Raw genomic sequence first — 27707 nt, forward strand, 5'->3', positions numbered from 1 at the left:
GGTTAATAAAGTCCTCTTCTGAAACGCAAATACTCTCGGATAGAGTTATCCTATTAAGTCACTCACACATTGTGTTAATAATTTTGGTAAGATGGATTTTTGCCTATACTCTAATAGAAGGCACTATCCTATGAGAAAGTACAGGTTGGAATGGAGGGCTGGGCAGATGGACAGTTTCTGAGAGTGTGACCCCTCAGGGAGGGGATGACGTGGGTCAGGGGAAGGCTCTTGGCAATGAGATGGGAGAGGGTGGTGGTCTGAGGACTGTACCAAGCCAGGTCTCCCTAACATTTCAAATCAGGTATTCTGAAGGCAGGTTACAGGGAAGGCTGATTGGTAGGTGGCCTGCAAGATGGTAGGTGCGAGACACAGCACAGCAGGGTGGTTACATGTCTAGGATCTAAACCAGACGCTTAGGTTTAAGTACTGCCTCTGCCACGCACTGTCTGTGTGACCTTGGGCAAGTTACTTACCTCTCTGCACCTCACACTCTTGACCCATAAAAAATGATGGTAACTTGTATTATGTATTCACTTGGGTGTGGTGAAGAGTAGATAAAATTTTCCCACATACAGAGCTCTGAACAGTGCCTGGAGCTAGGGATTCATAAATGTCAGCCTTTGGTGTGCTGCTGCCCACACCCCTGAAGGTCTCACTGTGCAATCAGCCAAGGACAAGCTGTGAGATTCACGTGACCATTTTAGAGTACGTGGAATCAGACCAGGTGGTTTGGTGATTAATTGTGGGGACAACTAGATAACAAGTCTCTTTTGGAGTTGCTTAGCTCCCTTGAGTTTGGGTTTGTGGGGTTCTCATATCCAGGAATGTAGAACTTTTTGGCTAAAAGGAACTTCTAGGTTGCCCTTGCAACTCTGTTACCAATTTACCTCAATGTCACCAATTACTTTTTCAGTTTGAGCAAAGTAAAATTTTCAACTATTTGAAAGACTTAATCAGAGTTAATCTCCTTTGAGATGACATTAGTTATGTGCCAATTTCAGACAAATTTTACTTACGTGCAGATGAGTTTCCATTGTATTTTACAATTGATGACAATCTCCTTCTATCACAGTCAAAAGGAGACTGGGGCAACATTCCTTTCATAGATCCTGGAATTTGAAATTCTTCTTCTAGTGTTGGGTTCTCATGCTAACTGATTCTGAGATGTATGTCTTCTTATGATCATTAATGTTATCTTTACTTCTCACTCCTTGATTTTGGGACATCTGCTTTGTCTTCTGTACTATTGCAGACTTGCAGGCTTTGTCTGCACATTGTGATTCAGAGACCCAGTGGCAGGATGCATTATATCTTGATCTACTTTTTGATAATCAACTGAAACGGTGATGATGGGCTGTAATACATTGGGTTGGAACAAACGTTCATCCTAATGAGATGTGACTTTATGAAAGAAACGCTCCTAACCCTCTCAAGGCCTGAGCCAGGTCATCATGGGTAAATGGGAGGTATTTGAGGTTTCTTTTCTTCTTTTTCTCTCTCTCTTTTTTCCCCCCAAAAACATGTTGGGTCCACCAGCTGTTACCAAGAGCATTATTAAAAATCATATCAGTGCAGAGTTATTGCTGTTCCTGAAGAAAAGATAAATGTATTTATTTTTAAATCTGGACATATGAAGGTTTAAAAAATATTGTTGTAGAGTTCTCCTGGCTACTTTTCCTTAGCTCTTTTCCAAGTTTTGGGCTGGAGAAACTTTAAAATGTCTTCGTGCCAAAGTGAAATATTAAATGAAAACCTTGTGTCTGAGGAGCACCAGGATTAATAAACTGTGGCAAAATAGGTAAGATCTCAAATCACCAGAGGAAGAAATTTCTAAAGGGAGTGGGGTTGTGATGTAAATGGTGTCAGTTCTGAGTTGTGGGATAAAACCCAGAGGGAAAAGATGGACCATGGCTTATTTTAGGCTTGTAGGAGGCACCATCTCTTTGAAGTTGTCAGGGAGCTACACTGACTGCTGAGCTAGTACACACACAAAAATGGGAGGAGTTAGAAAAGTTAATGCTTTGCACAAATGGGCAATGTGATAGCATAAGAGAGTCTCCCTCCCCACGAGGACATCATCTTTAACTATCAGTAACACTGGCTTCTGAAAGTCAAGTCCAGTTATTATGGTGAATATTAATTTTAGTACACCATACTCACAATTTATTACCTTCTCTCTCAAGGAAAGCACTGGGGGAAAATAAAGTGTTGTTGATGGATTGTACAATGAACCAGAAATGTAAGTTTTAGTTTCCATTTCCTGGTTAATTCTAGTGATAATTTGCTTCTCAGTCTTGAATGCATGGATTGGTTGAGCTGTTAGAGTTTCAGTTCTTCCTTTCCATATGTGCTGCAGTGACTGGGGGCCATGAACTAGAGGGGTCTTCAAGGAAGAGAGAGCCTGCGGGCTGGGGAGTCCAGGCCACTTGGATTTGGATCCTGGCTCTGCCACTTACCAGCTGTGTAACCTTAGGAACCTCCATTTCTTAGCCTGGAAAATGGGAATAATGATTCTTACTGGAATCATATTTGATAATAAATGTTTGATAGTGACTTGGCAAATAGCAGAAATTCCAGAGAGGGTAGCTATTATGGTAAGCATTATACAGCTTTGCATTCTTGATATTACTTTCATTCCAGGATCCAAGAGGCTATTAATGTATCTTTTACCAACCAATTCTTGTACCTTAGGCACATCCATAAACAAAATCATCCTTAAAAGAAGTACTCTGCCCTGGGTTTGTTGAGCTAGCATCTGATATTTATACATGCTTGTATTGAATGATATTTGGAACACTTTCCTGTAATAAAAATGTAATTTTGATGTTTATTCTCTTAGAAGGGAAATCTGTTGTGTTGGATTGAGGATGTTGTGTTTATTGAAGAGACATAAAGTCAGATGTCAATCAATTAAAGAAAAACTGTAACTGGCCAATGAGACCATATGGAGAAATATACAAAAGAAATAGGAGGAAACTATGAAATGTTAACATTCTTAGACTGGAAGCCAAGAACATGGATATGACCAAAAGGAGTTAAAGGACCAACTGAACATTACTCTGGGCATTTCACCAGGAGGAACCCCTGCCTTATGCTAATGATATTATGATAAGAAAAACCACATGCCAGTGAAGTAGCAGTAACTAGAAGTAGCACCATGAGTGCTCCAAGCTCCACCGGGAAGGATGGCCTAGTGAGGAGGCTGGGAAGGGTTTATACAACAAAGGTTAAGACCATGAAGGAAGAAATCACAGCTCCAAAAAGGATTTACACTGGTGTGTATGCTCTGGAATATCTTGAGTATCACAGTCTGGCTGCAATTTCCTCTGGCTTCATTGCCATGGAAATGAACAACCACACGCTTGCGAATGCCCACTGCACTACCTGTTCCACTAGACAATCTTTGCTAAATGGGTGGGACCTTGGAAACTGCAGTTCCTTCCCTCAGTGTTTGTGGGTGTCAGTTTGAGCTATTGTAGCTGACTGCAGCTAAGATTGATGCCCCTGCTCCTTACATTATTAGAAGAGTGAAGCCTTCTCAGAGGAGAGAGGAAGATAGTGAGTTAGCTGATTCCGTGATAGCCAAGACCATGTTGCTGTGAACCATATTTTCACATTACATTATGTTGCCTATGCTTGGTGGCAAATGTGGCACATATTATAGTCTGTTATTCCTGGTTGTACTTTGTTAACTATTATTAACAATAACTGTTCTCTTAATAACCATAAAGAAAACATATGGGTAACTACTTTATTAATTCCTTCAAAATGCAACTATTTCATGTGCTGAAAGAAACCATATTTGTGCTTAAATTATGGGATGCTTTGGCATGACAGCTAACATTTGTGGAGAACGTACTATTTGCCAGGCAGTACTGAAAACATTTTATATTGATTAATTCACTTAACTACCTTGTGTTGATTAACTTATTTAATTAGCAGAAAATTCCCCCTGAGATGGAAGGTGTTACCATAATCATTCCCATTTACCTATGAGGAAACTGGGGCACAAAGAATTTAAATGCAATGGAAAGAGTCCCACAGTCAGTAAGTAGCTGGATCAGGATCTGAACTTGGGGAGGCTGCCTCAAGGGTCTAGGCACTGAACTACTACATACATCACCTCTCTGAATAGGAATGTTGAATACAGAATAGACTCACACATACATAGAGCTTTCATATCAATGCCCACCCACAATAAATGAATTTGGGATTTTTAGGCAAATGTTATTCTACTTCTTATATTCATTGAGCTGTCAGATTAAAACTCAGGGTTGTTGAAGAATATAGCAAAACTTAATTTAAAAATTTCTGAACACCTTATATGTAAGGAACTCTAATAAGAACTGAAAATAAAAGAAAAATAAGACATAGTCCCTAATCTTTTGTGAACCTTAAAGATAAGAGAATAAGTAATTTTCAATACACAAAATTCCTCTTTAAAAAGTCTCATTAGATGTAGAGAGAATTTGGGGCTCTTATGGTTTCTTTGGTCTCAGGTGAGTGATGGCCAGGGGAGGCTGTTTCCACCAGAAACGGAAAGTCCCAGGTCAGCCAAAGAGACAACCACTTTTTCAGCTCGAACCTCTAACTACTAGGGGCAAATGTATGGTTACTTGGTGAAGCAGGGCAGCGTGGCAGGCGAGCAATGGCTGAGCTGGCTGGTCTCTGGGTGCTAGACCATCCCAAGGAGCAGTAAAATGTTTTGCCAGTGCACAGACTCCACTGACACACTGACTGTGCTCAAATCCCAACTCTGAATCTTATTACCTACATGACTTGGGCAAAGCTTGTTTTTTTCCCAAAATCTTTTTATGCCTCACTTTCTTCCTCTATAAAATAAGAATAATAATAAAAGCTACCTCATAGGGCTTTTGTGCAGATTAAATAAGTAAATATAGATGAAGTGCTTAGAATAATGTCTAGCACAGAGTAAGTAAGAGGCAAGCATTAGCTGTTTTCACTGGTGTTATCATTACTGACAGAGGCAGGAGTGGGCATTATTCATGCAGGAGAAGCACAATCTACCTCACTTGAAACAAATGTAAACCTGAGGAGCCCACCCTCCTCCCCCTTCCTCCTCCCAGAGTACATTTCTCTGTCTCATGCTTGTTTCATCTTCTAAGGAAGTTTATGACAATGAAATATGTGCTTATACTCTCTTCTCTTAATTAAAGTTATTTCCATCTTAGATAATAATCCATTGTTAATGATGTCTCCTCTCAAATATTTAATAGACTCTGTTTCTTCATTGGCTTTGGACCATGGAAACTGGAGTGGGAAATCAGATGACTGTACTTGCAATTCAAAGAGCCAATTGCATAATCCTCAGTGATCCTGAGAGGCAGATGCCTTGCCTTATGTGAAACTATGACACTGGAACCTCTAGTTCCAAATATTCTGCTGAGATGACTTTCACTGCTACTTGGAAGCTATGAATAAAAAGTATCCAATATGAGGTTAATTCTCACTTAGCCATTACAGTTAAGGGGACAATAAGGCCAAGTACTACCTAGATCAGGCCAAGAAGGGCCTCTGCTCTGACCTTCCTGAAGCTGTGCCTCCTCCAACTGCCATGGGGGTGAGGAGCCAAAGGATGGTATTGTCAGAGCCCACACTCTTCTAGACCATGGTCTGGGTACATGGGACCCTAGAATTCTCTACCCAGATGATCATGAGCTGTTTCTAGTGGCTACACAGGCTTTTTCTCAGGGTTCTGCCTCTTGAGATAGACTGTCCCCCTGGGGTGTGAATCTCTGGGTCCAACGTGGGGCCAGGGAGCAGCTGTTTGTTAGGGGTTGTGGGTGGAGTTGTCTGTGCAGATGGGGTGTTCACATGCACGACCATGAAACCTCTTGTGGTCCATGGCCGAGCTGGAGGTGGGAACAAATGAGCCAAGGGTAGGCTGATCTCCCTGTGCCTCTGCCTTCTTGTGCAGCACTTCAAGGAGTCTGAGAAGTCCAGATCTGAATGTGGCCTTTCAGGTTGTTTCTCCAATGTTAGCGATGCACTCAATTCACATAGATACACGTAAAAAATTCCCTGCTAAAATGTCCATGATTTTCTTTGTCAACACAGAAGTGCCTGAGAGACAGAGTAGACAGTTCAAAAGCAAGAGCCAAAGGAACTAACAAAATACCAGTGATGACTACTCATTACAATTTTTATTCTTTTTTTTAATCTTACAAATGATATTTCTGGAAAGGGAAATCTGATCATTATTAATAAATCAAAACCAATGATGGGACAGTTTCATTGGAAGAAAAAGTAGAAGAAAGCAGAGGGAGAAATCCCCAGATGTTGGTTGTACCAAACATGGTATTTATCTGCTCTCTGTCAGCCAAAGCTTGATGTCTGAAAATCATTGCTGGAATATCTGGAATTCTTAATAAAAATTCCAGGAAAATTCAGGGATTCTGCTCAGCATATGTGAAGTGAAGAGGAAAGAAATATTTCATCTTCCATGAAAGTCACAAGTATGAAGAACAAGGCGTTAGCAAGCTAGTGGCTAGGATTGTAGCGTGAGTCTGTTTTCTAATTTTCATGTTCCTTATGCTTTCTCTAAATGTCTGAAGCCAAAGCTTACTGAAGAGAGGAGAGTCCTCCTTCCTTGTCCCCTCTGAGTTCCTGGGGGGAAGCTGCCTGTGCCTACTTAGCGTGCCGGTGTTTCTGGCGTGCACACAGCTGCCAACTACTCCTGACCTGGTAGATCTGTCTTCAGTGCAGGCTGCTGATTTATTCCTGTTCCACATGTGAGGAGGTGAGGACTAGCAAAAGTTAGGGTAGAAGATGCTTAGTCTTAAAAATCAGATTCTTTCCATCTGGATTTCAGTCCTGAGGACCGACTGGGGACTCCTTTGATAAGTCAACCCCAGCCTCTTCATTTACAATCATTGTGGCTTCTGGCAAATCACTGAATATCAATGAGCCTCAATTTCTTGGGTGTATTATGAGAATAATAATAAACTACTTCAGAGGGTTGTTGTGAAAATTGCCAGCACAGTGCCTGGCTTACAATAGATACTTCCTAAAATGTTTTTGAGCTTCTTCCAAATGATGTAGTATTTTAAAATTGGTCTACATTTCTTCTATCAGACATATACTGTATCTTTTTGTATTTAAAATAAAATTGTTAGGTAAATAAATTTAAAATTATTATTTAAATAAATTGAATTTATTATTTAAATAAATTAAAATTATTATTTAAATAAATTTCTACCTGTACCCCTCCTTGAGTTTGTTTGATCACTGTGTCTATATACATGTCGGAGGTATAGTTCCTGAGATTAAGTCTAGGAAGAAGGCCAAAATGAAACTAGAGGATGTTGTTTGATTATTTTCTGCCTGTCTTCCAAGGAACTCCTGATTTAAAAATGCATCTGGCTCCCATTTCCTGCAGAATTTTGCTTATTTGAAATGTTCAAGAAATCAATTGATCTGACTTCAAACAGACTAGGTTTTGCTGGCCGTGTCAAAGCCCAAACCCCTGTTTGTGTCATTCCCAAGTCTGGATTTCACAAGCAGCCAGTTCCTTTCATACCTTAGTAAAGGACTTCTTTTTGGCCGCTTACTCTCTGTGCTGAGCCAAGTGTCAGGCTGGGAACTGAGGCAATAAATCTCTGTGATTCTTCATATTTGGAATTTCTCCTGTTGCTTCTGATAAGGAAATGACAGAGTCTCTCAGCTCTGTGCATGAACCTCAGAGAAATTTATAATCCAAATCATGTTTTGTTCATAAAATGGAAACAAAACGTGCTAAACCTGGCTTTGAGTTAACCCAGATGGTTTTGAAGACCTGGGTAGTGAACATAGAAATTGTTTTTCTTCTTGACCAATTTGAAAAATTTGAAAAATTTTTGCATTTGAAAAATTTAAAAATGAAAACAAATTCCTCTCTATTTTTAAAAAATATTCTGATTAAATCTTTCTCAATGGGGGTGGTGAGGGGGCAACAAAATTCTTCCTAGATGGAGGTCTTTGCAAATGGCCTTCCTATAGTAAGAATAAAGCTCACTATTGGTTGTATGTTCTCCTCCCCTCCTTCCCACATCTACTTTGATACTTCCAAGTTTTGTACTAAGCCTCAATGACTGGCGGAAATGAATGTGGTTGGGGATCAGCAATTTCTCAAAAATGGAAAGATTTTCTCATTATCTATCCACATTCTTTGAGATGGCTAATGAAGCCAACCCGTGTGGCTAACTCCCTGCATGATCATAGTGAAAAGATATCCTCAAAATAAAACAAGGAAAGCTTTTTAAAATTTTTTTTTAAGTTTCTAGTTGATTTTGAGTACGTTCTATCCAAAACATTACTGACGATGTTCACTGTCTGGCATTTTAGTGGACACGGTAAAAATTACTTGGAATAAAAGACTTCATTCAGTGGCCATCCCTCGGCACCAGCTCTTGTTTGCCTGAGACCCACAACCATAAATGAAGAGGAGGAGGTCAATTTGACTGTGCACAGTTGGTATCCTGCAGGGGACTGGCTAGCATGACGTCAACAAGCGAGTGGCCCTTTTCAAAGAACCCATGTTTTGAGCCATACTGTATGAGAAACACATTTAAAATGAGTTTCTTTCTCTCTCCTGAGTCTATCGTTAGTTCCAGATTTTGATTTTGTTGGCATGGAGTAAAATGGTCAATATTTCTAACACATTTGCCGTTTGGAGTGAATTGGTCTGTCCATTTCCTTTCTTTCTTTCTTTTTTTTTTTTCTTTTTTTTTTCCTTTCTTTTTCTTCTTTTTACTGTTGAAGTAATTGGCTTGAGTTTCATTAATTTAACTAGCTCTTTTGGTGTCATGTAGATACAGCTTTTTGAACTAGTAAAGCAGTCATTGTGTGGCTAATAAAAACATTGGTTAATCTAAAAATCACATACATTTAATCCTGGAATGTGTTTTTTACTTATGTTTGAATGTGGGTGTGTCTGATGTCCTAAGAATCCCTTTCAAACAAAATATTGACACTGTAGAGTGAAAAATCAACTCAGACATTCCATTTTAACCCTAACTTAGTGTTCGCTTTTTCTCATGTCCAATCTATGACTTGGGACAAGGTAGACCAGGAAATCATTTTGAGGGTTAGAAGTCTTTCTTTCACTTTTCACACTTATAATAAATTTTGGAAGCTCTGAGAAAACTAAGAAATCATATAGCAAACATAACTCCTTGACTTTGCATTTACTATGCATTTTTAACATACATTCATTTAATAAATATTTCCTTGGTGTCTCCTGTGAGTTGGCATTAAAGATACAGTGACAAATAAGATCTGCAAGATTTCTATTCTCATGGAGCTTATATTTTAGTAAAGGGAGTCAGAGTCAGACAAAAAACCCAAATCAGATAATTTTAGATAGAGGCAATTGCTATAAAGAAAAGGAAAATGATCTTGTGATGGGATGGGAGTAAGATTGATGCTACTTCAGATAAGAAGTATGGGAGGTTTCTTCCTAAGGAGGTGGCCATTGAATGTAACAAAGGAACCAACATGGTGACACTTTAGACAGTGTGTGTGCAGAAGCACCCAGCAAGTATCAAGGGTAGTAACAGTCCTTTATTGTGAGGATTAAATGAGTTAATATGTGCACAGTGCTTAGAACAGTGCCTGGAATCCATAAATGTTAACTGATTTTCATTCATTATATATTTGTGGAGTATCTACCAGGTCCCAGTCTCCGTGCTAGGTGCAGAGATTTAGAGATGGAGAGAGTCCTGACTTTAGGGCACTCACTGCAGGCTCCAGGGCACTGATTCTCCATGGGTGGTGTACAGACCATCTGCATCTTACTCATTGGCTTTCCTTGTTCTCAATCTCCTCCCCGACGGAGTCTGACCAGATAGACTTGGGAAGGAGACCAGAAATCTGCATTTTCTATAAGCTTGTTCCAGTTGATTGTCAGACCTAGTGAAGTTTGAGAATCATGATCCTACTGGAGAGATTGTGACAAACCCGTGGTTCTCTTCAATACGTTACATGTTTTAGCATCAAATATAATCAATTGCCCCAATGTAAGGAGTACTTCCTAGTGCTCAAGAGTAGCACTGCCCAGTTTATGGAGCCATAAATATCATGGAATTATGTTTCACAATTAACATCCTGTAATCCTTAGGCCTAATTTTTTTGTTGATCATGCACTGGCTGGGGATGTGTGTTTTGGATTAACCTGCTTTTGGCTATGGTTTGTAAGGTTTGCCTGACACTCTTAAGTGTCATATAAAACCTGCCAAAGAGAAAAAAAGCCTTTTACCTTTTAGGAAGAATGTGCCAACCAATGTTTGCCAAAAGCTCTTGTATCCTGGAAGAAATTCTACTTGTAAGTAGATTAGCCTAACTGAAATTCCTCCCTTGGGCTCCTCCCCATACCTATTTTTAAAGTGTAATGTCACCAAAAAGGGAGAGGGGAAAGATTTATTTTCTGTCTCCTTGGCTTTCTACTAGAATGCATCCTATTCATTTTCTCACTTTAGAATGAATTATGAGCATTTCTAGAAGGTCTTAGATTCAAGGATCTCAAAGAACGTTGGAAATGAGAACAGATTCACGCTGATCCACTTGAGGCTGAGTAATAACAGCCTCCAAAATCCAGACTGGATTCCAGGCAAGCCTTTGCTGTAGAAGTGGAGGCTTCTGTTTTCTCATTAAATACTTTCCTAAAAGGAGATTTCCTTTTTTGTGTCTTATTTTTCTCTCTTTACTAGTTCCAATCCATAGCTACTCAATAGCTATGGCCAGATAGAAGAGTGGCAATGGAAAAAAGACTGCCCTTGAGAGTGAGGTCGAATTGGTAAGGGTGCATGAATTGATGTAAATTTAAGGCAAATGGGAATCATAGGCTCGGATCTTAGAATCTTAGAATTGAGTGGATGGGCAAAAGAAATCGACTTTTGCGGTTGCCAGCCTGTCAATTATTCAATTTTTTTGTTTAACTGTCCAGATTGGTGATGTCCCCTCAACAAAGACTATGAAGATTGGATGAAATATGTGGAAACTACGTAAAAACTGATGAAACTCAAGGTAAAGATCTGTTACTGTTCAGTCAATGTCAACCAATATCAACCAGCTATGTAGGGCAGTGAGAACCCAACTGTGAGAAAAACAGGAAAAGAGTGCAATAGACAAAAGCTGCTCCCCAGGGAGGAGAATTTCTCTTGTAATTTTTATTAGATTTTACCTACAATATGGCACTTTATAGAAAAACAATTAGAAAGAGAAGATTCCTTTCTACTTTCTATTTTTTTTCCTTCAACTTAGCAATTTATTCCAGCTTTTCTTTCTTCATTCATTTAACAAAGATTTGCTGAGTGCTAGCTGTGTGCCAGGTATGGTTCTAATGACAGGGGACAATAAAGAACATGGAAAGACCTTCCTCTAATCTTTATAGAGTTTACATGCCATTAGGATTTCATGTCTTCTTCATCTATAAAAATATCATTGCTTATTACTATCCATTAGACAAACCAAAATGTTGAAAAGGAGCCATTCTCTGTTAAAGTGAGGACCTGACAAAAGAACCACATTGCCCTGGAATTTGGGGTCCCCTCAGTTTCCTCTACATACAAATGATTCCTGTATCCATTTTTAAACTACTGTTTACTTAGTTCTGGCTCTATCGGATTTATAGTAATTTTGGCTAAGTCTTTGCACCCCCAAAGTGTCTTCGTGTTCTTAGCAATCATATATGGGCGCTGTGACGGCACCGTCCCCACAGCTTTCAGGCCAAGCTCAGTACAACACAGCTGCATGGAAGTTCAAGACTCTGGTTCCCACAAAAAAGCCACTGACTCACAAACCAAGCACATTTCTTCTCTGTTTCCACTGTAACATTTCTTTCCCAAAAGCATAAATCTCAGGCTGATATTTAACATTCCTTTGAAGTGAGCCATAGACTTTTACCTTGTATTTCTTGAAAGAGTGGAGAGCTAAGCTTCCATTATGCAGATTTATAAACATGTCCTCAACAGAAGGCAAGATTTTGTAATTCTCTAGTCATGGGTCTTTGAAACTTTTTTACAAAAGATCATTTAGAAATATCACACGGGATCAGGCTGACTGGTTCAGAACTCTATCTCAGAGTGGGATTCCACACGGTGGCAGAATATCATTGTTGCTAAACACGGCTCAACCTTAAAAAAGGTGATGACATATCCTAAAGACTCTTGAGTTAAGAATTCCTTTCGCTTTAAAAAATTAATTCTGAAAGCAAATTAACTAATTGGAGGATTATAAGTTTTGGGAAACTAATTCTACCCCAGGCTTCACAATTTTGAAAAATGATATTACTATTTATCCAGGGGCTCAGGCTCAAAATTAGGAGGCGTTCTTTTTTTTTTTTTTTTAACCCCTACATTAAAAATTCTGAGAGTTTATGTAGTCCTTTTAAAATTTAATATTTATTTTGATGAATGCATATTATTTTAAATTTAATTTTTGAGGAAGGTTATGGTTACATGACATTGCATAGGTCACAAAAAATAATGTTGAAAACTAATCTTAGTTCCCTAAAATATAGTTTCTCAAAGTTAATGCAGTCTCACTTGGGCAGCAACAATACTTTTTTTCTTTCCCTTTCTCCTTCCCTCCCTCCTTCTCTCCCTACCCCCTCTCTTTCTTTTCTTTTCTTTTTTCTTTTTCCTTTCCTTTCCTTCTCTTCCCTTTCTTCCTTTCTTTCTTTCTTTTTCTTTCTTTTCTTCCTTTCTTTCTTCCTTCCTTCCTTTCTTTCTTCCTTTCTTCCTTTCTTTCTTTCATGGTAAGAACAGATAACCTAAGACCTGCCCTCTCAAGTTTTTAAAGGCATAGTACAGAATTGCTAACGTTAAGCACAGCGTCCTTCAGCAGAGCTCTAGGACTTACTCATCTTGCATTAACTGACACTTTATACCTATTGAACAGCAGCTCCCCGTTTCCCCCTCCCCCAACCCCTTTCAACCACCATTCTGTTTCTGCTTCTATGAGCTTGACTATTTCAGACACTGAGGAAACATTTTTAATATCTTTTTCCCCACACATCCAATCTACCAGCAAGTTTCAGGATCTCTCCATAGAAAGTTATCCTGGGTCACTGTTACTTAGGCACCATCATGGTTTGTCTAGACCACTTCATAGCCCCTGAACAGGAGTCCCTGCCTCCACTCTTGTTCCAGTCAAACCTCCCCAGAGAAACCAGAGTGATGATTTAAAGATGTCACTCCCTTGTTCAAAACCATCCAGGGCCTGCCTACCCCAGTTTATGTAAATTCTGAGCTCTCGCCATAGGAGTAAAAAATTAATCTTTTACTTCTACTGTATATGTACAAGGAACTTCTTTCTAACTCAAGTATCAGATGGCAGTCATCTTATGTCAGGATTTTATTAAAATAAACTATAATTGTGGAGTAACCATAGGCCTAAAAATTAGGATATGTGGACCCTCGACCATTTACTTTTTTTCCAAGCTGTGTAAAATTTCTGTGCTTCGATTTCTTTCCTTTCTCAAATGAGGCTGACAATAAGACTTCTCTAGACTAATTCTGGGTTTACTGTGATGATCAAAAATATGCAAATACTTGGAATGACATCAAGACATCTGTTGAAGTGAGATACTGATGTTTTGCTCTACCATATTTTAGTTATTACCCTTTATTCCTCTAGCTCCGTCTACATGTTTATTTTCCTTCATTATCATGACTCTTTATATCAGCAGATTTTATCATGTTATACAGACACAAGTACAAAGAAACCACTGGTACTTTCGTTTGATAGCCATCCTATAGTGTTTCATTTATTGAGGTTAGAAATGGTTTGGTAACTGAGAAGTCTTAGATAAGGAGTTAAAGGATTAGCAACAGCTAGGTTTTTCAGTCCAAGGAAATCTCCAATAAAAAAAGTCTGAAGTGAGGAGGGGTTGGATCTCAATCCACTAGCAAAGATTTGACTTCTTTGCGGGAGTTGCTTGGTTAGGACTCTTGGAAGGCAGGGATATACAAGGGTGCAGAGTTCAAGTGCACAGGCCAAGTGCAGCACCAGGAAGAGAAGTGAAACACAGATCTCCTGGGTTGAGCCCTTTACTTCTCTGCACACACCATGAGCGTTATTATTACTGCTAGCACTTCTGCATAATAGATCAGGGGATCAAATCTGCTGTTCTGGCTCCTTTCCCAGGTACAGGACAATTTGAGAAAAGCTAATATTGGCTTACTGTCCATAATTTCCCTATTTGCTCTTGTGATCACATTCACTGGATAACTTCAGCAGTTACTAAAAAATTTAATCTGGTTTTAAAGAACTTCAAACTATAAAAACTACATTTTTATCTTTTCTACTTTATAGGTGAAGAAAGTAGAGCTCAGAGAGGTTAAGCAACCTGTTCAAAGTTGCATGGCAAACTGGAAGTTGATTCCAGGTTGGTGTTCTTTTTGTTGTATTATGGTGTCTTTGTGTAGGTAGAAACACTTCTTTAGTTATTACACATGAGCTGATTTCATTTGGAAGAATCAGAAAGAAATCATTACTTCAGTATGTACTTTATAACATTTTTCAGATTCCTGTCTGGGAACTGATAACTGTTCACAATAGTTTCCCTTATCTGTGGGGAATACTTTTCAAAACCCCCAGCACATGCCTGAAACCTCAGATAGTACCAAACCCTATATAAACCATGTTTTTTCCTATACATACATACCTATGATAAAGTTTAATTTATAAATTAGTCATAGTAGGGGATTAACAATAATAATAATACAATAGAACAATTATAACAATACACTGTAATAAAAATTATGTGTATGTGGTCTCTCATGCTCTCAAAATATCTTATTGTACAAAGTTAATGACTTTTCCATCTTAATTAAGCACTTGGCAGTAATTTTTGCAGTTTGAGGTGTGCTGGCAAAACTAGCATGGATTTCTTTTTCCTTTTTCACAATTTCACGGATCTTAGCCACCTTAACGTATGATTTATTTATTTTTTCTTGTTAAGTGGAGAACTTTCCCTTTTTCACTAAAAGGAAGCACTCAGTGGCTTCTCTTTGGTATATCTGAATTACCAGCATTGCTTCTCTGGGGCTTTGAGGTCATTGTTAAGTAAAATAAGGGTGACCTGAACACAAACAAGCACTGAGATGCCGTGATAGTCAAGCTGATAACGAAAAGGGTTACTAAGTGACTAACAGATGAGACAAAGGGATGATTAATTTCCCAGGTGGGTCAGAGTGAGAGTACAGGATTTCATCACGCTACTCAGAACAGCACACAACTTAAAACCAATGAATTGTTTATTTCTGGAATTTTCCATCTGATGCTTTTGGATGACGTTGACTGTGAGTTACAAAAACTACGGAAAGCAAAACCATGGAAAAGGTGGGACTACTGCACAGGTAACAATTGTTTCCCTAACTATGTATTTCAACTGCTGATATGAGAGAGGCTGGCTAGAGTGCTCTCTCTCCAGAAGCTGTCTAGGTTCAATCCCGGCTCTACCACTTTACTGGCTGGACAAACTCAGGCAAGTTTTTAAACTTCTTTGACCATCTGTAGTTATATTACCTGTCTATAAAATGGGGATAATAATTGTATCTATCTCATTGGGTTGCTGTGAATAACAGAACATAGATACAGTATTAGGAGAGTGCCTAGCAAATAGTAAGTGATAGATGCCTGTTTATTTCTACAGTACCTAGGTACAGGTGTGGATAAGACCGGAGTAAATTAAAGTTTGTTCTCAGAAGTTCTCATCTTGAACAGTTTTGTAAAAAAAAAAAAAAGAAAAAGAAAAAGAAAAAAGAAAAAAAAAATGTAGTTTCCAAACAAAAGCATTTCATCCTGTAGTCTCTAGATGCAGTAATTCAAAGGTGTCACTAGATGGCAACTATGATCCATTGTGACTCCAGAAGCAGCAGGTTTTAACTGATGGGCTAAATCCTGGAATTTGTTTTCTGTGCCCTGTGACATTGTGAACTCAGTCTGTCCGTCCCCACAGAACTGTTACAGTCATCAAAGTCTGCCTTCTGTGGCCACTCTTGGGACTCACCCATAGCGCCCGGTCTTCCTGATGGCAGCTTCACTGAAGCCTGGGCTTACCTACCTTCATCTCATTGTGATTTGCACATCAGGAGTGCTCTGCCAGGTGGCAACAGGACAGTGTCAGAATATCCTATGTTAAGAAGATTAATCACTTTGGTTCTCAAAGTGTGGTACCCCAGCCTCAGTATCACCTGGGAACTTGTTAAAATGCAAATTCTTGGGTCCCATCTCAGACCTGCTGACCAGGAATGAGGAGAATTTTAACAAGCCCTCCTGATGATTCTAAAATTTGAGAACCACTGAGATGAACCAATGTTTAGCATCATATAAATAGTGGCATTGGGTGGGTCCTCAGAGAATATTTTGCCCAACTCACTCATTTTGCTAAGAAAGAGAGAGTCCAGAGAGTTCAATGACTCACTGATTTAGTCTTCTGGCAGAGCCAGGTCCTAAGGTTGCCAAGTGGTATCCCCCAACTTTTTCCACTCTATTCATCACCCTTTTTCCCCTTCAAAATTGAGGCCATTTGTACACAGTCTACCCTGATAACTACTCAGGAAGGAAAAAAAAAAGTCAATTATTTATTTATTTCAACAGATATTTCTATAGGGATACAAAAATATGTGTGTGATGCCTTGAATGTGATGCATTTTCAGTTCAGTGTGTACATGAGTGTGTGTGTGTGTATGTGTGTGTGTGTAAGAGGTGAGGGAGAAATCAAGTAAAAAAAAGTTATGTCTCAATCACTAGAAGAGGCACATTGTGGGGCATCCTGGGAAATGGGTGACTGCAACTAAGTCAAGTACAGGAATGAGGGAAGACAGGTAAGAAGGAGAAGCTTCAGAGCTGAACCCTGGCTGATGGGTAGGAGTTCACCCGAAGAAGAAGAAGAAGGGAAAGAACATTTGGAAAGAGGGATCTGTGTGTGCATGGGCATGGGGCTGTGAAACAGGGAGGGGACTCTCAAGAGTTTGGTTTGATTGAGGGGGAGGGGGTATGTGGAGGAGTTATCATGTTTTACATAACAATATTACTGCTACTGCTAATATCTGACACTTATCAAATGTTAACTATGTGCCAAGCACTGTACTAAGCATTTTACAATTACTAATAATGGATTTAATCTTTAAACAGCTTTGTGAGAGTCTACTCTTATTCCTACTTTACAGATGACAATAGACATGCATGCACTGTTCTATTTTTCTTAAAATCAAGTGTTACTATTTCCATTTCTGACACAGATATTGAACTTAGAAAAAGAACTTTAATATTTACTTGTGCCAGGACAATCTTCGTATTGTGCAGTATGCATTTTGAGGGGATGAAGAATATATTTTTAATACATATAATTTTATTACAAGCATATTTTTTCATAAATGAATAAAATCAGGAGGAATTTGACAGCCTTTCTTTTTAACTCAAGGAATGAATGTCTCATTATTCTTTGGTCTATCAGCAACTGTGGAAGTAGCCAATTTCTCATGATAATAAACGATTTGTGCCTGAAAAGTGGCAAAGAAAGCTCCTTTCAAATGTTTGACTCACAAAGAAAGGGAGCTTAGTAATAAATAAGTGATCTGGTCTGAAATCATTGGCTTTGTTATGCTTCTGGTTTTCACTTTACAGGCATTCACTGTGAATGTGCTTTTCATATATCACACGAATTTTAGTCAGTATCAGTATATTTTCTCCCTTGTACAGGAGTACCCACAACCAAACTAAAAATTCAAGTTCTGGTAGGATTTAAAATACCTAGCTCTTCCTAGGTAAGCTTCCAGAGATTCCTGGATTCTTTGGGATATTTTTCGGTGATTTCACATTTTCCTGAGAAAATGATTTTTCTGTTCCTCAGTTTTCTCATCTGCAAAATGTTGGTATTGGATGAGCTAATATAGAAGGCTTCTTTTAGCTCTAACAGTCTGTGGATTTATGATTTAATGATGAACTGGCACAAGGAATTCATTTCTGAGTTTTCTTTGTAGTAAAATTTTAGTGTTGTTGTCATAAAAGGAGTTAGCAGACCTAATATTTTGCCACGAATGTTTAAAAGGGATGCCTAAAACAGCTCTATACTTCACTTTTTAGGATCACCAAGACCCTGTCTGGCCCAAAGATATGATTCTATAATATATTCTCACATGACATTTTACGTATCTCAAAGTCTAAGACTAAGGCCAGTTTTAAGCAGACACCATTAGAAATGATTGACAGCCAGTTTGTTTTAAGGTGAAGAGGCACACTTTCCAGGATGCTCTGCTTTTCTGATTGCTGCAATAACAATTTTAGGCTTTAAGAGCTCATATTACAGCCTTGATCTTTATACTCATGTTCACAGCTGAGGGTAAACTGCTTTCAAGAGAATCTAGAAAACCTAATTTAGCTTTTACCTTCATTGTCTAGAGAAATTGAATAGTTCACAGGTTGCTTTATCGTGAGTCAAAGGAAGGGCAATAATGCCTGGAAAGAAGAACCTATAAAATATATTATTTTCAAATTTTGTGATTGAGAAAAAAGTTTACATTTTACTCCCCCTTCCAGATAATTTTTGCCTTTCTTATTTGCAACCAATTTTGGGATTGATTACAATAACTTTTCTATTTAGTTATTATTAAAGCAATACACACAATACATGTTTATTCTGGAATTATTACAAAAAAGTATAAATAAGGACATAGAAATATCTAAAATTCTGCTACCCATAGTTGGCTACTGTTAATGTTTTTCCTATTACTTCATTCCGGGTAAGCATAAACATTAAGATATTGAAAACAAGTTATATATTATATTTTGACATCTTTAAAAAATTAGTATGCAATTAGCTTATATACACAATTCTTAATGTCAGCCTTCAAAGGTAACATATTATTATTATTGTATAAAAAGTTATAAAACTCTTTAGTTTTTACTATTTTATGATTTTGATTTAGGTCCCCATTTTATTTATTTGTTTTCATCCCTTCTTTTTCCAGAAAATATTTAAGGTAACTTCAGCCTACTTTTATCCAAGTGGGTATAAACAAATCTCTAAAATTCATACTACATAGTTTTTTTCTTTTTTTGCATGAGACCTTTGCTTTATAAACAATAGGTAAGTTTTAACTCGCTGGGGAACATGGCTATAAAGATTTCTATCATAACATAAAGAAACCTTTAGAAAGACAAGAGTAACTCCTCTTTCACATAATTTTGTTCATAAGTATGTATTTTTCAAAAACATGTCCACAAATCCACCACTTTGTGTATACTTTGAGGGCAGACTTCTGATCTTTCTGTCCAGTATTCCTTCATATCCTCATACTATCTTGATAGCTTGCATTGTGACTTCAAATAGGATTGTAGTGAGAGGCAGTAATGGTTAAGAACTTTGATTCTGCTTTGTGTTGCTCATTTTCAAATCCCTAAATGAGATAATCTTGGTAACTCTTAGTATAGTGCTTGAGACTACATAATAAATGCCAAATGGATGTTAGTTTTCAATAATTTGGGCTATTTTTTTTTAACTATAGGTACTTTTTCTCCTAAATAAGAACCCATTTTTCCTGAGGACTTTCATTTAGGTTTTTCAAAACAGAAATAAGCTACTTCTTTAGGGGTTATACATAATATATCTTAAAGAGTTGGTAGGGGGGATAAAATATACTATATTTTATAAAAAATTTACATATACTTATTATTTTACATTGGCTATATCACCTAATAGTCCAATGTCTCATTCACTCAAAATGTTTAATAGGAACGTATTTAAAAATAAAGTGTGCTATAGGGTCATAAATATAATTTATAGTTCTTTCCATAGTACTTTCACTCTAAGCTTTTCAAGCATTCAGCAAGTATAAAATGAGCCCTTTTAATAAATGAGCAATTTAAGGCATCAGCTAACAAAATCTGACTTTTTCCCTGCAAGTGGAAGATGGGTGAGAATGATTGAATTATTGCTGCTAATCTCTACTGCTCTATTTGACAGAGCCTTTGGAAATTGGTCTCAGCCACATCAAGACAGGTGTATAAACAAGTCCAGTACTGTGAAATATGTACAGTGGGCTCTGAACCAGAGAATCCTCTAGTCCAGCTCGGTCAAATAGAAACAATGTGAACCACGTACACAACTTCACATTTTCTAGTACTCACACTAAAAAAAGTTAAAAGGAACAGGTGACATTAATTTTAAAAATATACTTTATTTGACTCAAAATAACCCAAATATTATCATTTTGATATGGAATTAATGTAGAAAGTATTAATGAGAAAATTTACATTCTTGGTTTCATTCAAGGTCTTAGAAATCCTGTGTGTATTTTACACCCACAGTACATCTCAGTTGGGACTAGCCACATTTCAAGGGCTCCATCACCTCATGTGGCTCCTGGAGACCATATTAGACAGCCCAGCTTTGGCGGCACCACAGCAAGCATGGTATAGAGGAAAGGAGACAAAGACCAGCTTGGAATCATCTTTTCTGTCTGTTCCTGGCCCTGACATTTGATATTGAGAAGACTGTGAACTCACGTTAGTGTCTCTGGGTCTCAAATTCTCACTCTCTATAATAGGGGTTGTTAATAACAGCCATACTCCTCTTAGGAGGCTGAGAGGAAGATTAAATAATATATTGTATGTGAAAGTACTGTGCAAGATCATAAAGCACCATACATATGTAATGCATTATTATCCCTTTTATTGTAGATTTACTCTCATGACTTGCCCAAGGCCACATTCCCAGTTGGTAGGAAAATCAAGGATAGAATCTGGGGATTCTGACTTCTAGCCATCTGCTTCAACTAAAGGCTGTTCATACCAAGCTAGCTTGGAGGAAAAAAACAAAAAAACCAACCTGAAACGTTTTCATTTTAAAAAATGAGGAAGGAAGAGAGTCGAAGAGAGCAGCAGTAAGAAGTAAATTCCATATTAAACCATATTAAATGGTTAGGGTCTTCTTGGCTACTGTCATAAGGTCTGCAGTAAAATTATACATACAGGATATTTATATACTTATATATCAGCATTACAAGCATCAAGGACTGGACTTTACCGTTGTCATCTAATGCAAAATCCCGCATTCTTCAATATCTCAAACAACTTCAAAATTGAACTGTGGTTTCCTCACTCTATTTATCTCCAAAATATAATACAACCACAAGAAAGCCCTTCCGTACTGGGCTTGATTAATAAAACAGATATGGATCAATTCAGCAGGTTTTCCATGAGTAGTTTTGGTTACAGATGTAGCTCATTAATCCCCATGGGTGAGACACTACCTCTCTAGTGTGAATCCAAGAGACACATTAATCTCTGAAAAGAACATTGAAATAATTCAGTTCTATTCACCATATTATTTAGTGCTTACCCAGTGTAAAACACATTACGTATTTTAGTGAGCAAAAGGAGTTTGTTTCTCTGATAATTGTCACTTAGAAATATGCTATCCAACTTGAGGAAAATATAGAATCTCCCAAACTGTCTATGATACATGATTCTGGAATCTATATTTACAGAAGGTATAAAGCTGATAGGAAAGAAATTCCAGATTATTCGAAAAATAATTTAAAAAGTTATATTCTTTACTCTTGGAAGGCTCATAGAAGATAAGTTATTATGATCTATTTCCCTAACTGTAAGCCTATCATAGTTTACATATTTAAACTTTTTGAGTCATTTTCTACATTTGTTTCAAATGAATTTCTTCCTAGAACTGAAAAATCACATAAAATATTTAGAGTGTTATACTATGTGAAATTAAGCATAAGCCAAGTTCATTTTCACTGAGAAGATACTGATTCAAGAAGTTCTTTATTCCTTTTTCAGTCGAAATTCCTTCTTAAAGGTGACTTTCAAAAAAAAGTGACTTTCAGCTGGTTATTTTTACTAGAAAATGATCATAATATAAGCTTCAGTCCTGCCTGAATTGATGACCATGTTGAATAAATGTAATTTTTATTCTCACTTGCTGAATCATTGCTCTTGACCACTGAATGAAATCGTTTATTGAATAACCTTTACATTTTATTGCTTTTGCACCCTAGTTTAAAAATAAAGCTTAATTTTTTTAAAGTTTAATAAAATATTATTTTTGATATTTCCACTATAACTTTACAAGCAATTCCTCTCCTCTGCCCCATAATAACCACCTTCTGCATTTTTATGATTTAGTTTAACATTATTACTGTAATTTTTTTACTGGCTGAGCCCAATGCCCTTGGCAGCAAGATTTTGTTACAAAAAATCCAGAAGCAGCTGAGCTCCAGTTAGTTGCAACAATTATAAAGTTTATCTGGATTGAGTTCAGAACCTTAACCTGACATTACGAATAGAACCCACGTCATGCCTCCTTCTTCAGCTTCTCCAAAATGTGTGATTGGCTTGATTTCTAGAAACTATTGCTTAAATGAGCATGTATTTTTTATTCAATAGTTTTGTATTCTAAATATTTTATTTGTTTAACATCTGGCCTTGATGGAATGCAGCCAAAATAATTAGTGATACCCACAGCAAAAATCTGATACCTTAGGAAAATCATTACTGTATCTGTGCTTTTCCAGAAACTCTGAATGGATTCATTCTAGGCAGGATGTGGTCATGTGGTATTAGCTGTAGGGCTAGATGATGTGTTTTTCTTTTTGTTCAAGTGCACCTCCAGCAAGAACACAAAAATCTGGGGAATCTTAACTATTCATTCTTTAAATTACTAAATAAAATTAAATAGACTATAAAAACCATTGTACTATTAAATATTAGGAAACATTGAGTTGTATGTCCAAAAGTCACACTTAAGACCAAGCAATGGTAATAAGCATAAGATGGCTGTGGATACTATGAGATAATGTCTACTTGTCAGAAATGGATGGTATTTTTTTCCCATCAAAGTTCAAAAGTTAATGATGTACTTTATATTTTAATTGTTTCTACTGGGAGATCTATTAAGGAATAAGAGATTCTGGCATGCTGCTACTATTTTTCACTGGTGATACAGACTATATTGCATGTGAATAAAACCGTATTTGTTAGATCATGCTCTGTTTCATACATCCTAGATTGTCTTTAGAATTTAGTACATGTCACTTTACTCATCTGAAAGGAATCATTTCTTCATTACAATTCATAACTTAAAACTATAAAATATCAGCCAGAAAAAAAAATTGGCCAATTAAGAGAAATTTGATAATGGTAGAAAAGCACATATAGACATGACTGGGAGATGATAAGATTATTTTAATTTTCCCATTTGCACTGGAATTATTTATGTTACAAATCTCCAGATCTTTTATTACTTAAAACCCTCTGCTGAATCATGAAAAGAAGCTTAAGTTAGCAATTTTCCTCTGCAAAATCTAGCCGCTAGCATCTGGTGAACACTTGGATACCTAGTCAGGTCCAATGGAAATGATTATTTTAAGACTCTATTCAACATGCCTGGGCTTAAAAATCAGTTAGAATCACACTCTGCACATGTATTTTACTCTCGGGGATTTAAAAACCTGGCATTAGTAACGATGGTCTCCAGGCTTTTGCAGCGGTGGAGATGAGGTTGGGAGACAGGACGGACCCGCAGCCTGCCCGGATACCCTCGTGTGCTCCCGGACAGCGACAGCGACAGCGACAGCGACAGCGACTTCCACCCCCGCCCCCACCGCTGCGCCTGGGGATGACCGGCCGCCAGGCCGCCGCGCCGCGCTCCATCGCTCCTCGCACTTACATTTAGACTTGGCCCGCCTGCCGACTCGAGGACCAGTGTCCTTGCTTGTGCCTTCCGGTGGCACGCCTGGGGCCGGTTTCTGTCTCTTCACCAGACGCTGCTCCCTTTCCAGAACAGCTTCTGAGGTAGAAAGGAGAATACTTTTACTCAATTGGAAAGACGGCAAGAAGCTGAATTACTATCAAAGTGTATTGTTTTGGAATCATAGGAGAAAATTACATAATAGTAATGCATACATACACACTTTAATAAAAAAATGCTATTATTTACTAAAATGTAAGTGCACTTTTAGTAGATATTAGCGATCTTTGTTTGCTGATTAGGAGAGAATAATTTGTTCTGTTTTTATGTATACAAGTATGCACCTCTTTATTTTTATACACATAGTATATATTATGTCCAAATAAACTTTTTATTGTATATATTTATTGCTTTCCATGGTTAGATTATGTGCTAGTTTCCCATTAATTTAATTTCCATTAATAGAGATTTCAGATAATTTAGAAAGGATTTGGACATTTGCTATAGAGGAAGTAAATTTATGAAAAAGTTAATACCTCAGGGAGAAAAGCTACGTTTCTTTAAGAAAACTGAACTCTTCCAACAACATATTTCCATCCAATTTGCATACAACAGTATTCCAGTTAGAAATTATTCTCTATTATTTATCAAATCAGATCTTGTAGAGCTTTAACTTGGCAACACTTTTAGGTTTTCGTTTGCGCTTTTGGCGCAATTTAATTAGTTAAATACATTTTATTAATCACCTGTAATTTACACTTTTTACAAATCACATGGGACATCGTCCCACTTAAACTAATTTTCAGATTTCTAACCCTGTGTTTTGCATAATAGATACTCTCTAATTTTGGTTTGGTATATTTCAGAGAGACTTGTTTAGGAAATATTTGTATTTGTTGTTCAAAACAGATTTAAACAGGGAAACTTTAGACATTTAGAAAAATAAAAAAATTTGAAAGCCAGGATTGGTTGAATAGGAAACCAGTGCAGAATTGGGTCTCTAACTGGTAACTTCTGCAATGTGATGTAGGTGATATATTCTAGAGCAGTGCTATTCAGTAAGACTTTCTGTGGTAAAGGAAGTGTTTCCTGTTTGCTCTGTTCAGTGTGGTCACCACTAGCCACATATGGCTGTGGAGCACTTGAAATGTGACTGGTCCAACTGAGGAGCTGAATTTTTAGTTTTCTTTAACTTTAATTTGGATTTAAATATTCACTTGTGGGTAATGCCTACTGTATTGAAGAGCATATTTTTAGGGTTTATCTGTTTTCTGTGTTCAACAAGAAATGAAGAAGTACTTGGCTGGTCCTAGCTGCTGAAATGTTCACAAGTGTCCCCAGAGCACAAGGCCCAGGCTCTGACATGTGGACTTGGGCCTGAAGGGTGGATCCAGTTGAACTTTGGCTCGACTTGTGGATATTCAGATGTAAAGTTTGGGTTAACCATAGGTGATTTGAGACCCTCTGTCTCTGGAAAGCCGTAGGATCCCAAATGATCTCTCTTAATAAATTTCAACGATGGTAAACGCACTCAAGGGGCCACCTTTTCCAGTCCACGGCTTGTGTGGTGTGACCAACAGGTATCAGAGACAGATATGGTGGCGATACTCCATGAACACAGTGGCCTCCATGAAGAAGAAAGTCTCCAGGTCAGACTAGATCACAGGAACAGGCTGGTGAATACTTTTGTGCCTCTCCTCAAATCATTCTTTTATAAGTATTCATTGACAACTATGTGTGAGGCACAGTGCTTAGTGTTGGAGATAAAATGTTGAAAAAAAATTAGTTACGGCTCCTGCCGCCATGGTGATTAACTGCATTAGGGAATAGGATTTTTTACGATGTGTTCTTCCAAAATTCACTTTTTTTCTGGACATGGTGAAAATAAAATAGGAGAAAGATACACAGGATAAGTAGAAACACTGAAGATCATGCTATGTGTGTGTTATACATTTATTCATTTGCTTCTCCCTATATAGCTTTCACAGTTCCATTCTCAGATGACAACACTAGTTTTTGAAATGTTATTGGAAGCAGAGAAAACAACTTGAAGACCTCAGTGTAACTTTTTAGAACATGAGATGACCATCAGCATTTAGCATTTATTGAGTTTTTATAATGTATGCTTATAAGGAGTTCTTTCTTCTCTATTAGCCAGAAGAACATCCTTTAAAATAATTACTAATTAAATGGGAGGATACCTTTTTTGCTTTGCCATTCAGAACATCTGAAGAAAGAGTGCTAAAATCAGATTTATGAAATTAATCAAATTATTCAATATTTGAGCATCATTGCAGCAACTGATGGGTACCACTCGTTCGCTACACAGGCCAAATGTAGCTTATTGTATTTCAGTTCTCTTTGAAAGAGTGAACCAGAACTGTGGCAAAGTTCTAAGCTAGAACTAGTCACACTTCTTTTTTTTTTTCCACCTCCACACAGCAACTGCATAGTTAAATGTATGGTCAACCTGAATTTTTAGATGAATTTTCCAGTGTATCACTGATGGAAATTTAAGGATGAAAGGATTAAGAGTTATATTAAATGAATGCAGCCCCAACACATAGTACTTAAAGTGCCTAAAGACCATAAAGTCATTTCTCCAAATATAGTAACTGATAATTGCCTTGATTCTGTAGACACACACTTTGAAAATAATTTTAAAAAATTAATTACAAAGCAATGGAAGAAATCACAAAGAAGAAAAAGGAGATAAGTTAATGCACTTAATAACTAGTTGCTTATTAAAAATGTTATTGACAAAATTAAAAAGTGAAGTGGAATTTGTTTATTCCTTAAAATGTTTTATACCTTCTGAAAGTTTGAAAACATGGCCACAAATTCTTTGACCCTCCTCTGTGTTCCCTCCTTTTGAGTCTGGAAGGGCTTGTGACAGCTTTGACCCAAAGAGCACAGTGGAGGTGACACTATGTAACTTCTGAGGCTGGGTCATAAAAGGCCACGAAGCTGCTGCCTTGTTTCTGGAATACTGTCATTTAGAGTCCAGAGCCTCCAGTTCAGAATCTGACCAGCCTGAGGCCACCGTGCAAGAGCAGCCACGTTTATATGCTCCAGTTGGCAATACCAGCAGAGTTTGGCCTTCCTTCTGTCCCTTCCAGGGCACTAAACATGTGAGTAAGGCCATCTGAGACTCTTCAGGTCAGCCAATCTACAAGGTGAATAAGCCATGAGAGATAAAAATCTCCTGGCTGAGACCGGTAAAACTGAGATAAAATAAAATGTATGCTATTTTAAGCCACTGCATTTTGATGTGGCTTATTATGCAGCATCAGATAACTGGAGCATGCCCTCTGTATTTGTGATATTTCTACAATAAAAATTTAAAAACTGAATGTAAAGGACACACTGGGAAGTTATTTGCCAAAAGTGACAAAATCTTAATATCCTTCCTATAGAAAGAGCTCTTGCAAATCACCAAGAAAGAAATACTAACAGCATATTTAAAAATGAGCAATCAAATGAACATAAAATTCACAAAAGAAAAATAAAAAGGCTAAAAAAGATGTAAAAAACTGTTCAACCTCTTTAGTAAGTAATGGAAATGTGAATTAAACAATGGAATTAAAATTCTGGTTATCAAATTGGCAAAGGTGAAAATATAATATTAAATGTCAGTTTGGGTAAAGTGGGAGTATAAACTGCACAACCTTTCCAGAAAACAAATTAATATTACATGTCCAGAGTTTAAAAAATACCCTATTCTCTGACACTGCTAGGAGTCTAAGAATTCAGTTAATAATCAGAAATGAGATAAAATTGTATATAAAATGTTTATCACAGTTCTAGTTATAGGAGCAAAAATACAGAAATGAGCTAATGTCGACCAATACAGTTAAATAAATTATGTATTTTATATTATAGAATATCAGTTTATTCTTTAGAATTAAAATTTAAAGCTATGTTATTTGTTAATTCTGACCTGGGAACACCATAGTAGAATTGAAAAAACTGATTACATAGACCAGGCTTTGTT

The 27707-nt window shown here is 37.3% G+C and overlaps 1 protein-coding gene across 3 annotated transcripts in view; it reads right to left on the bottom strand.

The window, feature by feature from the left end:
* Window positions 1-27707, bottom strand: part of COL8A1 (collagen type VIII alpha 1 chain) — a 146216-nt gene that overhangs the window by 30787 nt on the left and 87722 nt on the right. For 2 of the 3 annotated variants that reach the window (XM_010978482.3, XM_010978481.3), the window contains exon 2: window positions 23693-23812. The gene's annotated coding sequence lies outside the window, so the exon portion shown is untranslated. The remainder of the gene's footprint in view (window positions 1-23692; window positions 23813-27707) is intronic. The other variant, XM_064496100.1, reaches the window with a different exon arrangement.

The sequence above is a fragment of the Camelus dromedarius genome, chromosome 2 (genome assembly GCF_036321535.1).
Source record: "Camelus dromedarius isolate mCamDro1 chromosome 2, mCamDro1.pat, whole genome shotgun sequence".
NCBI classification, from domain to species: domain Eukaryota; kingdom Metazoa; phylum Chordata; class Mammalia; order Artiodactyla; family Camelidae; genus Camelus; species Camelus dromedarius.